The sequence below is a fragment of the Heloderma suspectum genome, chromosome 5, assembly GCF_057233095.1.
Source record: "Heloderma suspectum isolate Gila_16-S chromosome 5, 16-S_ref, whole genome shotgun sequence".
Lineage (NCBI taxonomy): Eukaryota > Metazoa > Chordata > Lepidosauria > Squamata > Helodermatidae > Heloderma > Heloderma suspectum.
Genome location: NC_139462.1, coordinates 113,247,228 through 113,259,666, shown reverse-complemented (window position 1 = coordinate 113,259,666; position 12,439 = coordinate 113,247,228). Strand labels below are relative to the sequence as shown.

The 12,439-nt window shown below is 45.3% G+C and overlaps 1 protein-coding gene across 1 annotated transcript in view; it reads left to right on the top strand.

Moving 5' to 3' along the window:
- LOC146344276 (uncharacterized) overlaps positions 1 to 9,458 on the top strand; it is a 177,936-nt gene extending 168,478 nt beyond the window's left edge. The window contains exon 7 of the mRNA XM_084860345.1: positions 9,051 to 9,458. The gene's annotated coding sequence lies outside the window, so the exon portion shown is untranslated. The remainder of the gene's footprint in view (positions 1 to 9,050) is intronic.
- Positions 9,459 to 12,439: the final 2,981 nt, after the last annotated feature.

Genomic DNA, 12,439 nt, shown 5'->3' with positions numbered 1-12,439 from the left:
GGTCTAATCCCTTAAATCTATTCCTCATCTCCACTGTATATTCATAAGGGATATGATTTAGGTCATACCTGAATGGTTTAGTGGTTTTCCCTACATTCTTCAATTTAAGCTGAAATTTTGGAAGAAGCAGCTCATGATCTGAGCCACAGTCAGCCCCAGGTCTTGTTTTTACTGACTGTATAGAGCTTCTCCTTCTTTAGCCGCAAAGTACATAATCAATCTGATTTCGATATTGACCATCTGGTGATGTCCATGTGTAGAGTCGCCTCTTGTGCTGTTGGAAAAGCATGTTTGCTATGATCAGCTTGTTCTCTTGGCAAAACTCTATTAGCCTTTGTCCTGCTTCATTTTGTACACCAAGACCATGCTTGCCTGTTATCCCGGTGATTTCTTGACTTCCTACTTTAGCATTCCAATCCCCTATGATAAAGAGGAATCTTTTTTTGGTGTTCTAGAAGGTGTTGTAGGTCTTCATAGAACCAATCAACCTCAGCTTCTTCAGCATCAGTGGTTGGGGCATAAACTTGAATTACTGTGATGTTGAATGGTTTGCCTTGGATTTGTACTCAGATCATTCCATCATTTTTGAGATTGTACCCCAGTACTGCTTTTCCCACCCGTTTGTTGACTATGAGTGCTACTCCATTTTTTCTAAGGGATTCTTGCCCACAGTAGTAGATATTATGGTCACTTGAATTAAATTCACCCTTGCTTGTCCATTTTAGTTCGCTGATTCCCAAGATGTCGATGTTCAGTCTTGCCACCTCATGTTTGACCACCTGCAGCTTACCTTAATTCATTGATCTGACATTCCAGGTTCCTAAACAATATTGTTCTTTACAGCATTGGACTTTCTTTTCACCACCAGACTCATCCACAGCTGAGTGTCCTTTCGGCTTTGGCCCAGCCGCTTCACTCGTTCTGGCGCTACTTGGAAATTCCCTCTGCTCTTCCCCAGTAGTATATTGGACACCTTCCGACCTGAGGGGCTCATCTTCCGGCGTCATATCTTTTAGCCTTGTGATACGTTCCATGGGGTTTTCTTGGCAAGAATACTGGAGTGGGTTGCCATTTCCTTCTCTAGTGGACCACATTTTGTCAGAACTCTCCACCATGACCTGTCCATCTTGGGTGGCCCTGCACAGCATAGCTTATGGCTTCACTGAGTTACGCAAGCAAGCCCCTTCGCCACAACAAGGCAGTGATCCATGAAGGGGGTAGAACTATTGCGTTGATATAAAAGATTGTTTTACTAAATTGTAAGATTGTATAATAAATATAGTTTTTTAAAATAGTACCATTGGAGGTTGGGAGATGTTGGAGTTTATAATTCTTAAGGGGTGGAGAGGGGGAGAGAGGAGGGAAGGGGAAAGAACTTGTTTCTTTTTTCTTGACTTCCATTCTTCCTTTCTTCCTCTCCTTTCTTTTTTCCTTCCTTTCTTCTCTTTCTGTTATTATGGTGTCCTAATGAAAATATTGTATGGATGAAATTGAAGTATTGAGTAGGTTGTTGGTAATTTTGGTAGTATTTATAAAGATAAAATAAATAAAAATATATTTAAAAAAGAGAGAGAGAGAGAGAGAGCATCTGGGTTAAAATAAATGCAGCAAAGAATAAAGGGAACATGGTGGTCAGAGTCTACTACCAGCCACCCAATCCAGTAGAAGACAAGGATGAAACTTTTGAAAAGCAAATAGCCAATGTTTCAAGGAATCATGATGTAGTAGTAATGGGGGACTTCAATTTCCCCGATATTTGTTGGGAGACAAATTCTGAAAAACATGGCCCCGCCAAGGAATTCCTGACTTGTGTTGTGGATAACTTCCTCCTACAGAAAGTAGAGGTAGGAACTAGAGGATCGGCTATCCTTGACTTGATCCTAAGCAACAGAGATGACATACTGGATAAAGTAGCAGTTACAGGAACTCTGGGGGAAAGCGACCCTGTTATACTTGAGTTCATGGTTCTAAAGGAAGCAAAAGCCGAGTGTAGCCAAACCCGTACCCTGGATTTTAGGAAAGCTGATTTTAATACACTCAGAACAATGATCAGTAAGGTCCCATGGCAAGCAACTCTAACAAGAAAAGGAGTCCAAGATTGGTGGGAGTTTTTAAAAAAGGAAATTCTCAAGGCACAATTACAAACAATTCCAACAAGAAACAAAGGTGGAAGACAACAGAAGAAGCCAATGTGGCTTCACAAAAAGCTTAGAGATGACCTGAAAACAAAAAAGTACATATATAGTAGGGATGTACGAAAGTCACTTACCTTTTTGACGGGGTGATTCGCGGTGGCGGGGAGGTGCTCCGCACCTCTCCCCGAAATCCTAATCCGGCTGGCTCTGCTCCGCGGAGATCCTGCGGAGCCGCTGGCTGGTGCTGCCCGCAGCCGGAAATCCAGCCGCTGGGCAGGCTTCCGGGAAAAGCAGTGTACGCAAATGGTGGCAGCTACAGCAGCCGCCATTTGCGTTCCCCTTTTTTCGCTGTTTTAGCCTACGTAAATATTTACGTAAGCTATTACAGCGAAAAAAAGGGGGAACACAAATAGCGTAGTGGGTGCTATTTGCGTTCCCCTTTTTTTCACCGTAATAGCTTACATAAATATTTACGTAGGCTAAAACAGTGAAAAAAAGGGAATGTAAATGGCGGCCGCCGTAGCGGCCTCCATTTGCATACGCGTTTTTTTTTAGCTTGCCATGATAGGCTATGTAAATATTTTACATAGCCTATCACAACAAAGACAGCTATGCAAATGGCATGGTGGCCGCCATTTGTGTGGCTGCCTTTGCCGTGATAGGCTATGTAAATACTTATGTAGCCTATCATGGCAGCCTGGCCGGATGCAAATGGCGGCTACTACGGCGGCAGCCATTTGAGCCCGCAGCAGCTGGCCGAGCGACCAGCTGCTGCTGCCACCGGAGCCACCGCCAGAGTCGCCGCCACCGGAACATCTGCCACAGGTAAGCTTTGTCCCAGGGGGATTCTGCGGGGGGGCAGGGGGTGGGAGGCCATTCCATCATGGGTTTCAGGGGGCTGAATGCCAGTGCATTCGGCCTCAATTCAATCCGTGGCAAAATTCTCCGCCATCCCTAATATATAGGAAGTAGGGATGTACGAAAGTCACTTACCGTTTCATGGATCTGCTTTGCGGTGGGGCAGGAGGCGTTCCGTCCCTCCCCCCGGAATCCTCGACAGGGGGGAGGCGCTCCGTCCCTCCCCCCGGCATCCTGCCCGGCCAGCTCTGCTCCGTGGGGATTCTGCGTAGCCGCCACTGTTTACATCCCTGTACTTAACCGTGATAGGCTACGTAAATATTTACGTAGCCTATCACAGCAAAGCAAAAAAAAACGCATACGCAAATGTAAATATTTACGTAGGCTAGAATGGCTAAAAATAACAAATGCAAATGGCGGCCGCTGTAGCCGCCGCCATTTGCGTACACTGCGCCCAGCCGCAGCTGGCCAGGGGACCAGCCGCCCCCGCTGCTGCCCCCACCGTCGCGCCGCACCTTCTGCTGCCGCCGCCCCTCTGCAACTTCTGCCACCGCCGCTGCACCTTCCGCCGCCGCTGCACCTGCCGCCCCCGCCACCATACCCGCCACCGCACCTTCCTCTGTCGCCGCACTCACTGCCGCTGCACCGCCGCCACCGCACCCACCGCCAAAGCCGCTTTATCCGCCCCAGGTAAGTGCTGTCCCGGGGGATTCCGCGGGGTGGGCGGGGGGCAGGAGGCCGTTCCGCCACGGATTCCGGGGTGCCAAATGCCAGTTCATTCGGCCTCACTGGAATCCATGGAGGAATTCTCCGCCATCCCTAATAGGAAGTGGAAAGAAGGCCAAGTAACAAAGGAAGAGTACAGGCAGGTAGCACAGAATTGCAGGGATGGCATCAGGAAGACTAAAGCTGAGAACGAGCTGAGGTTAGCGAGGGATGCCAACAACAACAAAAAGGCTTTCTTCAGCTATGTGCAAAGTAAAAGAGAGAGGAAAGAAATGGTGGTTCAGCTATTAAGTAAGGATGGCAAAATCATAACAGATGACAAAGAAAAGGCAGAAGTGCTCAATTCCTACTTTGGCTCAGTCTTCTTACAAGAGGGTCTATGAGCCCCCTGGCAAAGGCAAAGTACAGGCTGAAGGGGCAGGATTGCAGCTTGAGACCGATAGGCATATGGTCAAGGAATACCTCATTACTTTGAATGGGTTCAAATCTCCAGGGCCAGATGAACTGCATCCTAGAGTAATAAAGGAACTGGCAGAAGAGCTCTAGAACCACTGTCTATTATCTTTGACCAATCATGGAAGACAGGTGAAGTGCCAGATGGCTGGAGGAGGGCTAATGTTGTTCCTATCTTCAAAAAGGATAAAAAGGAAGAACCTGGGAACTACAGACCAGTCAGTCTGACATCAATCCCTGGGAAAATTCTGGAGCAGATGATAAAGCAATCTATCTGTGGACTGTGGGAATGCTGTGGACATCATATATCTCATCTTCAGCAATGTTTTCGACAAAGTGCCCCATGATATCCTGATGAGCAAACTAGCTCAAAGTGGGCTAGATGAAACAACAATCAGGTGGATGCACAATTGGCTACAGAATCCGACTCAAAGAGTGCTTATCAATGGGATCTTCTCAAACTGGGGAGAGGTAATGAGTGGGGTACCAAAGGGCTCAGTCCTGGGCCCAGTGCTCTTCAACATTTTTATTAATGACTTGGAGGAGGAGGTGCAGGGAATGCTGATCAAATTTGCAGATGACACAAAAGTGGGCGGGATAGCTAATACCTTGGAAGACAGAAACAAAATTCAAAGTGGTCTTGATAGACTGGAGCACTGGGCAGAAAACAACAGAATGAAATTTAATAGGGATAAATGCCAAGTTCTGCACCTAGGAAAAAGAAACCAAATGCACAGTTACAAGATGGGGGATATGTGGCTCAACAACACTACAAGCGAGAAGGATCTTGGCATTGTTGTAAATCACAAGCTGAATATGAGCCAACAATGTGATGTGGCTGCAAAAAAGGCAAATGCTATTTTGGGCTGCATTAATAGAAGTATAGCTTCCAAATCCCAAGAAGTACTAGTTCCCCTCTAGTCAGCACTGGTTAGGCCTCATCTGGAGTACTGCGCCCATTTCTGGGCACCACACTTTAAGAAGGATGCAGACAAGCTGGAGAGGGTTTAGAGGAGGGCCACAAAGATGATCAGGGGACTGGAAACAAAGCCCTATGAAGAGAGACTGAAAGAACTGGGCATGTTTAGCCTTGAGAAGAGAAGACTGAGGGGAGATACGATAACGCCCTTCAAGTACCTGAAAGGCTGTCACAGGGAGGAAGGCCAGGATCTCTTCTCGATCATCCAGAGTGCAGGACACGGAATAATGGGCTCAAGTGACAGGAAGCCAGATTCCGGCTGAACATCAGGAAAAACTTCCTGACTGTTAGAGCAATAGGACAATGGAACCAATTCCCTAGGGAGGTGGTGGGCTCTTCCACACTGGAGTAGGGATGAACGAAAGTCCCTTACCTGGTCCCGCAGCTTTTTTCGGGGGGGAGGCGCTCCGTTTCTCCCCCCGAAATTCTTGGCGGGTGGGGAGGCACCCCGCCCCTCCCTGCCGAAATTCTGGCCGGGGGGGAGCGCCCCGCCTCTCCAGCCGCGAAAGAAAAAAGTAAAGTAAAAAAAAACGTGAATAGGCTACGTAAAGATTTACGTAGCCTATCATGGCTAGATTTTCAAAGTCAGCCGTGATAGGCTACGTAAATCTTTACGTAGCCTATCACGGCTGAGTTTGGGGGGGGGAAAGTGCATACGCAAATGGCGGCGCCCATGGGTGCCGCCATCTGCATTCCTTATTTGGGCACAGGTAGTCTACGTAAAGATTTACGTAGCCTATCACGGCTGACTTTGAAAATCTAGCCGTGATAGGCTACGTAAATCTTTACGTAGCCTATCACTTTTTTTTTTTTTTTACTTTACTTGGAAATGGCAGTAGCGGCAGCCGGTCGGAAGACCGGCTGCTGCCGCTGCCGCCACCGAACCGCCACCGAACCGCTTCCGAACCGCCGTGAGGGACAGTCGCACGAGGTAAGTCCCATCCCAGGGGGGTGGGGGGGTGTCGGAGAATTTCCCCACCAATTTCGGGGGGCCGAATGCGTTGGCATTCGGCCTCCCAGAGTTTCGTGGAGAAATTCTCCGACATCCCTACACTGGAGGCGTTCAAGACGAGGCTGCTGGACAGCCATCTGTCAGGGATGCTCTCACTTGGATTCCTGCATTGAGCAGGGGCTTGGACTCGATGGTCTTGTAGGCCCCTTCCAACCCTTCTATTCTATGATTCTATGAAAAGTGCCTCATATCTTGATGGCAGAAATTAACATCATCAACAACAATTCAAACACGAGTAATATTTCTGCGAGCATAACTGTAAAAAGTACAAGTCAGGGTACAGCTCCTTAGGGTGGGGGTAGGCAGGCTTACTAGGCTGCATGGCACACTAGACCCGTTGGCCCAAGTCTCTTGTGTTCTATTTCTGGCTCCGTTGTGGAAGGCATACACAGTTGGCTTCCAAAGACTACAGAATCTTATGGCCTCTTCAGCCCCCATCCCGCCCCCACCAGTGTGCTTCCTTTAGATGGGCTCAGAGGCCTGTCTAGAGAGAAAACAGCACAGCAGGAGCACAGAGAAGCACATCATTTCCATCGCTCCTCCTGCCCTGCTAGCAATACCCTGTCAGGTCATTGGATCCACAGAAGCCTCCAAGTTTGGAGGCTTCCATCTAATGAGGATGCAACCCATAGGACTGCACCCTTAATTAAGTAAATGCTCTCTCTACTGAGTCTACTTTGAGAGTGAGCATGCCGCTCCCTAGGAGGAAACCATCAAACCATCATCTGAACTGAATTTGGCACCTCTCTATCTATACCTTTTGAAATTTAATGCCGGACTCAATCACAGGGGAATCTGCAGCCTCTCTGCAGGCTTGCTTGGCTCCTGAAGGGTACGGCTCTGAGTTCTTGGAAGATTTGTTGTGCTGTGGAACTGATGAGGGACAACACCTGAGAAAAGAATGAAGGGTGGAACCCAATCATTGTGTTGGAAATTAAGATTGCAATGTAGGTATTGTTCTAGGGCCTCTTTGGTACAACAAGCTGGTCAACTGACTGAGAATGGTTTGCTGTGAACCCTCAGAAGTTTAAGCAAGGCTTGTCAGAACAGAGCAGTAAGCTTTGTTCCGCTGCCATAGACATGAAGCTGTTGCAGTCCATGCAGGCAAAGTATTTTTGGATGAACAAGGCTGATTGAATATCTGTGCAAGGAATAAAGTTAAACCAGGGAGAAACTATTGTTATCTTTTTTTCTTTTTAGCTAGAAAATCTCCAACATGAAAAAGTCAATTGTTGCTTTTAGTACTAAAAACGTACTAAAACAATACCTTATTTCTATTATTTACAGGCCTGCTTCTTCAGATTATATATTTTTCTTGTTGTTTTCCTGAACTAATCCTGGATTGTACAATAAACCCATTTGCTACAGGCAGTCAAGGCATTATCAAAAACTTCATTACACTTCTCAAGCATTAACTATCCTGTAATTGTCAGGCAAAAATGTACACTTGAAGGTAGGATTAAATATATTCACCTGCTTTGGCCAGACTCCTAAAAGGCCCAGATCTACACCAAGAAGTTAAATTACGTTGCTTATACAAAATGTTTTTAAAAACAGCTAGTACAAACGTGGATAATATCAGAAAAAAACATTTGTAGTAGTCATCAATTTTTCAGACTTAAGACTCACTATTACTCCAGATATGCCTTTGGGGACTCACTTCTTAATTATTTGCCATTTATTTCTATGGTAGTAGTGCTGCTGTTGCAACTCACTTTAGGTCAGACTGTGACCCAGTAGTAGATCTCAACCCAGTAGTTGAAGACCAGTGCCTGAGTGAGTTATATTTGGCAGGTAGTCACATGGGATCAGGATGTGAATGGCTGATAGAAGGGCAAATCTCTCGAGGCATAGTGCTTTCCGCAGTAAAGAAATAAATAATCAAGAATTTGATTAGAATATATTGTGGACATGGGGGCCAACACAATATTTCCAGTTCTGTCGGGAAGTGTAAGGAAACGGTAGTGTTAAACTGAAATGTCTCATGATGACGATGTCCAAGCTAGAAGGATGTGTCCTCCATTACTGGACTGGAGGCCAAAGACCAGCCATTTATGGCCTCCACCAGGATAGGTGCAACATTAATTTATTTATCGTTTTAATCCACCCAATAACAAGAGTTGCCTGGGAGGTTACAAACAGTTAAAAGAATAGAATACAATACAAACAGTTAAAAGAATAAGATACAATACAAAATGACAAACAACAGAGGAATAAATAAATATAAAGATATATAGGAACAGTCATGAAAATGTAAAAACCAATCCTTTAAAATGTCTGTGAGGAAAGAAAAGTATTTGCCTGGTGCCATAAAGTTAACAGTGTTGGTGCTAGGTGAGCATCCTTGGAGAGGGTATTCTATAAATGGGGTGCCACAACCAGGGGCATTGCTAAGCCTGTGCCCAATCTCCAGATCGGTTTCTCAGGGGTCCAGATATGTTCTACAGAGCCCTGAGTGTCTATTAGTACCAATGTAATTTTTTCTCTCAGCTTAATTGCTATGCAGGGGGCAATTTTCAAGGGGGTTGCAGCTCAGAAGGGAAGGGTTAATTCTCCCTTCTACACATGCTGCAACAGCTCTCAACAAAATCTTCCCTTGCATGGCAATTAAGCTGGGGGGGGGCACCTTTTCCATTGGTTTGGGATGATTTGGGTCAAGGTGCAAATGAATTGAAGAATTTATTTTATTCGAGATGATTTGAATGAGAAATATATTGGCTGGCTTTGCCTCCTGTGAAGTTAAATAAATCTTACTATTTCTACATTTGCATACAACAATAGAAATTGGCATATACAGATTTTATGCACGTTTTTGTCCTGTGGGAATCTTTAAGTGCCTAGCAACACTTCAGGCCACAACTGAGGTCCCTCATCTTGGTGTTCAAAGGTGGAGGAGAGGAGGAGGAAGAAAAGAAGAAATCTGCTGGGAGACGAGAGGAGGAAAAAGCCCTCAGTAGGCAGGCTGGGGAAGAGGAGAAGAAAGCCTGCTGTGGTGGAGAAGGACATGAAGCCCACAGCCCCATCAGTATGGGGAGCCCTCAGAGGACCCCATGTCAAGGGTCTACAGGTGGCGATGACTAGACATCCACCTTGTGACCCTGCATTTCCCTCACTCTGCCTCACACTCGGAAGGAAAGAGCCCACCAGAAGTTATAAACACTGCAGCAGGCTAGAACAGTACAACAGCTGTTTTATAATGGAAAGCAATGGAAAAAACCAGTGGGGTGTGTAAGGATCATTTAAGAACAGTGTTTTAGGGATGAAAGCAATGCTTTAATAAATCTTATTAAGCTATTTCCAGACAGAACTGATTTTTAATAACAAAACCAGACCCAAATGCCAGTTCCTTCTGATGCACATGCCCGCCATGAAACCAAGCTGACACATAGAACTAAACGCAGCGCTGCGTGAAACACTGGAGTAATCCACATCTGGGAATAATTCTAGGCAACTGAATTATTGAAAAACAACAGCATAGAACTCCATTTTGAGGCATCCGAGAGAACAAAATTGTCATATCCCATAAGGCTTCATGCGAATGATGCAATGCAACACTAAACCTCCAAAGGCTTCTGTTCTGCCCTGTATAAGATTTCTTTTAAAAGGTCAGTATGTCTGGTTCACATGCACCCCAAACCACCAGCTGAACAGGCCACACAGGGCTAGAGGAGTATAATGTGGAGCCACACCAAACCTCTGAAGAATCCACCTTATGGGCTTGTTTTTCCCTGTACAGGGTTTATCATAAAAAGGCTCAGACTGCCCAGTTCTGAGGCATCCCAGCATGACCCATGTATTACAGTTGCAATGAATGTTGACCATGATAGCTCCCTCAAGGTATTTATATTTTTTAATAAATTCAAAAGTGAAATGTTAATATGATCAGAACCTAAGAAGAACCTTGCTTGGCCAGGTCAAGGATCCATCTAATTCAGGGATGGGGAACCTGGAACCCTCTAGATGTAGTTTGGACAATAACACCCATCATCGTTGACCATTGGCCATGGTGGCTGGGGCAAGGTTGAGGGCCCAACAACATCTGGAGGGCCAGAGGTTCCCTTGATCTAGTTCTTTAGCATACTGTTTCCAACACTGGCTACCCAGATGCCTCCAGGAAGCCTACAAGAAGTGAATAAAGGCATCCAATTTCCCACAAACACCCCATGTAGACATGATCTTAGAAATGAACCAAAGTAATTTTATTTTTCCTAATACCCTGAAAAACAGCAGTTAAAACTTCTTTTAAAAAAAAGATTAAAGGGTCACATTTCAAGTCAAGACAGTCCACGAGCCTTGGAGATTTCCTCATCACTACTTACATTGCTGTTTTGAAAAATAACCCTGGGGGGGATGCTTAATTAATTGCTCCTTCTTTCTTCCTACCAAGGTAGACAAATATCCATGCTGCCCCTAAATCAATGAGTTCAGGAGTCTCCTACAGATTAGCACATCTGTAGCTGAAAGCTAGTTTGCTGTAGAAGGAGGTGTGTGCGTGTGTGTGTGTGTGTGTGAGTGAGTGACGTTCCCATGAGGAATGTTGCAGGGATCAATTCATAAAAAAAGAAAAACATGCCTTTCTCAGCAAGAAGATGGTGCTATAATTTTGTGCTTACTACCATGATTAACAACATTCTACCAAGGGAGTTTATTCCAAGGAGTGTCCATCATTATAGCGAGGCTTAATATTTGACCCACTTGAACTGTTAAAGGAACTGACCATGATCCAGCACCGAATTACATTGCCCAAGGGTGCAATCCTATGCATGTTTAGCGTTAGACAGAAAAAAGTCCTACAACTCTCAGCAATCTCAAACCAGCCAAGCTGGTTGGAGAAAGCTAGGAGTTGTAGGCCTTTTTTTCTGTCTAAACATGCATAGGATTGCAACCTAAGCCCATTAAAACCAGTGGTCTTCTATATGCCTAAAGCTATGCTGGATTGTGGCCATTATGGGGGAGGACCACTTTCCTGAAGCATTTGGGGCTTTTTAGATCAAGGAGAGACATGAGAGTGATTAGGTAAATCACAAATGGCATGTCAAATGTGGAAAGGTGTTATTGTTTTTTTTCCTCTCCCATTGTCATGCTAATAGAACAGGATCACCTAATGGAGCTGTTTGGCAATAGGTTCAGGACAGACCAAAGGAAAGACTTCTTCACACAGTGCATAATCCTTGTCAGTACAAATATAATGATAATAAACAGTATGCTGCCCTTTCATGACACCCCAAATCAACTGCCTGAGGCAGCTGCCTCACTCTACCTAATGGTAGGGCTGGCCACCACCACTCACTTTCCTGTGCCATGTCCATTTGCTTACTTCCCCATAACAAGCCCTCTTCCCAAGTATGTTTCATCCAAGTCATTTACAGCACCAGAACTCTGCTGAGGATCTGAGGGAGAAGAACACTGAGGGAAAGAAGATTCAGGGAAGTAAAACAGGTAAGCCAGACCCCATACCCTCATTCTATGCAATTGGAGTGGTTTGGGGTTTAAAACAAATGGAACCGCCATCACTATAACTAGATCATCATGACAAGGATTGTTAGAATCAACAAATTCATGAAGGATATCACTGGGTTGGATCCAGATTTAAGCTGGCTGGCTCAATGGTGCTGACTTTCCTACCACCTCTTTGCCATTGCAACCCCTCCAGCCCCCTGAAAATGCTATACAGAGAGTTAAGAGACCCTGCTGAATGGGGTGAGTTGTGGTGAGAGTGGAAGGGAGATCCCTAAAAATTGAACAGAGGGACCTTCTACAAGTGGAGCCCTTCCTCTCATGGAGGTCCCTTCTTCTTGTAGAAGGCAGATCCTGTATCCAATTCCTTGCCTATGAGTCCTAGTAGTTAAATGGAACCTCCATATACCCCCCAAGACCAAATGTTGGGAGACAAACAACAGACAAAGGCATCATTTTCATGTCCTCCTTGTGGGCTCCCAGTGGCACTCTTGGAAGCAAAATGCTGGACCTCATTCTGATCCAGCAAAACAATCCTTTTGTTCTTATGATTAATAACAAAATAAAAATAGAATTCACATGTGGAAAACTCCTAGAGAATATTATAGAGTGGCTTTGTCACCAATTAAATAGAAATGCTCTGGTTGGATTGTATTCACAATTCCAACCATCCACTTAACAGGTAATATGGGACCAAGAAAGGTCTTAGTCTTTTGTTAACAGAATTGTTCCTTCTTCCTCAACTGTCACTCCGGTAGGAATGGCAAACACTGTTAGCACATGCAAAAAACATTCAGTTGACATTAGCGCCCAAACTTT